Source organism: Grampus griseus (assembly GCF_964374135.1).
Source record: "Grampus griseus genome assembly, chromosome: 5".
Taxonomy (NCBI): domain Eukaryota; kingdom Metazoa; phylum Chordata; class Mammalia; order Artiodactyla; family Delphinidae; genus Grampus; species Grampus griseus.
In genome coordinates this window covers 141,962,116-141,965,771 of record NC_138998.1, presented here as the reverse complement: position 1 = coordinate 141,965,771, position 3,656 = coordinate 141,962,116, and positions in this window count along the sequence as shown.

Here is a 3,656-nt window from a genome sequence, read left to right as displayed (position 1 = left end):
GTCGCTGGCCCCGCCCCGCGCCCTGCGCTCCGCCCCGCGCTGTGTGATGTCACCGCTGTCCACGCCGGGGCGGGGCCGACGTGCACCCGGCACCTGGGCGGCGGAACTGGGGCTCGACCCGGCAGCGCCGGCCTTTTTGTTCAAGTTTCTAAACCTGTTCAGTCTAACAAGGGGCGCGTATATTGAGGGGGCGGATCGCGGCCGTCTGGGTCTGTTAGTCACACCCTGCGGCAAAGTTGGTCAAGCACGGTGACCAGACCTGAGGGAAGGCCAGCCAAGGGAGGCCAGACGAGTCCCATTGCCAATCGCTGCCTGCCCGGCTTCCCGCAGGAATTTCTTATTCCAGGCGCCGGTCTGTTTCAACTTCGTTCATTGCAGGAGCCACAGAAGCTCCACCCCGACTCGGGGCACCCCTGGTGATGGCCCTCCCACCCGGAGGGGTGCATGATTAAGATGCGAAAAGAGTTAAGAGGAAAACCAGCCAGCATCCATCCATCCATTCATGTATCCCTTACTTCAGTAAATGTTTGCCGGACCCTTGGAAACCTGCACACCAGGCATCGTGTGGGGTGGGCACCTGGGTCAGGACAGGGGGCTCTACCTTGGGTGGTCAGTGGGTCAGTCACTCGGAGCCATGAAGCCCCTCCCCGGATCCAGGTCCCCCGAAAGGTGGGACTCCAGCCCAGTCACCAAACAGACTGGACCCTTGCCCTCAGGAAGACTGGTCGCTGGTGGGAGAGTCCCCGTGAACCAAATCGGGGGCTTTGAGGAAAGGCATCCATCGTGACAGGGCCCAAGACACCCAGTGGGGTGGGGGGCTGGGGGTGGGGGTGGGTAACATTCTGTTTCTTTCTTTGAATTAATTAATTTATTTTTTTATCTGGCTGTGCTGGGTCTTAGTTGCGGCACACGGGATCTTCACTGTGGTGTGCAGGGTCTTTTTTTTTTTTAGTAACGGCATGTGGACCCTTAGTTGCGGCATGCGGGATCTATTTCTCTGACCAGGGATCGAACCCAGGCCCGCTGCCTTGGGAGTGCGGAGGCCTAACTGCCGGACGGCCAGGGCAGTCCCGGTAGCATTCTGTTTCTTGAGCTGAGTGGTGACACAGGTGTGTTTGCTTTATGAAAATTCAACAAGCTGATCACCTATGATTTGTCCCTTTTTCTTTATATATGTTATGTTCTAATACAAAGTTTACGTAAAAATATTCCATTGTTGGGGCAGGGGGAGGTATGAGTCAAAGGGAGAGAGTTTCAGTTCTGCAAGACGAGTGTGTCCCAGAGCTCACTGTCCAGCCTGGTGCTGGAAGTTAATCATTCTGTAGTGGACACTTAAAACGTGGCTCAGAGGGTACACGTATGTTAAGTGTTCTTATCACGAGTAACAGCACATATTTCTTAAATTATCACAGAGGGGAAAGAGGGACCTCATTAGTCACAGCTGTGCCAAGTCAGGCACGGATAAGAATCTGGGCCACTTGACTGACCTCCTGGCCTCAGGTTAAGAAGATGGAAGAATGGCAGGGTCTCACAGGCAGCCCTCAAACTCTCTGTGCCCCGAGGCCCCCCGCCCTTGTGTGGATGGTGGCCTCACCACTGGGCACACAGCTGTCATCCTGGGGTCTCTGTCACCATCAGTTTCCCTTGTGGACTTCGTGGTCACCAGCTCCCAAATCGTCCTCCTTCATTTGGGCAGAGCACACATCTTCCAGGAGGTTCCTGAGAAAGGGCTCAGGGCGTTTTGAGATTCTGCCTGTGTGAAATTGGCCTTTCTCGACCCTGTTACTTGATTGAAGACTTGGCTGTGTGTAGAATCTTGGATGAGAAATCATCGTCCTACAGAACTTGGAAGGTGGCTTCCATCATTCCTTGATTCCAGTGTTGCAACTGGGAGCTCAAAGCCGCCTGACTCCTCTGTGTGTGCACAGGACCCAATATTTCCTCCCTAGAAGCGTGCAGGACCTTCTTTTCCCAGGGGCTGTGAAATTCCACAGGAAATGCCTTGTGTGGGTCTGCTTCCCAGTGCGGGGCCGGGCACGTTCTCGGTCCTTCCACAGCAGCAGTGCGTGTGTTCTATCCAGGACAAGTTCCTGCACCATTTCCCCGACAACTCTTTCCTCTCTGCGTTTTCCCTTTACTCTTTCTGGAACTCCTGGTATTTACATTTTGATATCCTATCCTTTACTTTCCATTTTTAGAAAGTCTTAGCTTGACTTTCCTATTTTATAACTCATTCTGCTATATGTTCAGAGAGCTTTCTTCAGCTTGCCACGCCAACCTGGTGTAAAGTTCTCCGTCTCTGCCGTCACAGTTTTGATTTCCAAGAGCTGTTCCTTTTAACAGAGTCTTGTTCTTGTTTCATGAATACAGGGCCTATCTCTCTAAGAATCTTACAGTTTTATTTGGTTTTTTTAACATTCATTCCTCCCTTCTGAGTCTCTCTTTTCATCTGTGCTGCTTTCTTTCTTTCCTTTTGTCTTGGTCTCTGCCATCCTAGGGGCTTCTCCAATGTCTGGGAATCCTTGGCTATCTGTGATTAAGAGGCAGAACCTCTGAATGTGACTTTTGGTTGTTGAGTCTTGCTGTAGGGTGAGCTTTCTGGGCCATTTTTTGGGTAACCCCCAGAACTGTTGTCCCTTTAGGTTGGTCAGATTCAAGAAAAGAATCTTCCAGCCTCTTGTCTGGAGGGAAGATCGCGTCAGGAGCTGGAAGAGGGGCTGGAGCCCCTCATGCAGCCTTCTGCCTGGTGATCTGGCCACTCACTTTCCATGTGGACCCCTTGCCTCAGTTGTTTATGGCATTCCCAGGTCCAGACACTCTGCCCGACCTCCAGAGTAGAGCTCCTGACCTCTGCTGGGGAGAGGGACGGATGGGGGCTCCATTTATCAGCCAGCCTGACCCCTCCTCTCCCACCAGGCTCATCGGCAGAAGCCTCAGGACCACTCAACGCTTGGCCGGGGGGGCCATGTTTAAGCCCGCCGTTCTTCTGGAAGACTGTGAGGGGTAGATCGGCTTGCATACTGGGGGACCCCGACCTTGTACTGGCCCAGCCTGGTTGTTCGCACCGGCTGCAGAAGCACTTCAGATCCCAGCCCGTCAACCACAGGGACGACCCTTTCCTGGGCTCCAACCACAAGCCTTGTCTGCCTGCTCCAGGCTCATAGTCTGTGAGCCCAGGAGACACAGGTGCTGCACATGGGGTACAAAGTTGGACAGAGACGCGGGGAGGGGACCCTGCCCAGGGAGGTGGGGGACGGGGGGACCGTGAGTGCCCAGGATGGCCCCTCCGGGAGAGAGGCAGGGCAGACCTGGCTGAAAGCAGAAGAGGGGTTTTGATCATCCCCCTGCAACTCGGGAGAGCCTTGAAGGCCTGTGGTCTGGGGTTTGTTGGCTTGATTTTCCATTTTGCCGTGGAGGATTCAAGCGTGCACGTAGGCAGAGAGAGCAGTACGATGGCCCTGTGCCCCCCTCTCCAGCCCCCCGAATGTTCCGTTCAGGACAGGGTAGGAATTTCAGGAAGACGGCTCTGAGTGGAGGATGGAGGGAGGGGTGGCGCATCTGGGGGCTGTGAGCAGTGATGGCTGTTCTGGGGCGGTGATGGTGGAGAGGGGACGGATCTGTGAGGTGTCTAAGAGGCCCAGCAGGAGGGTCTGGGC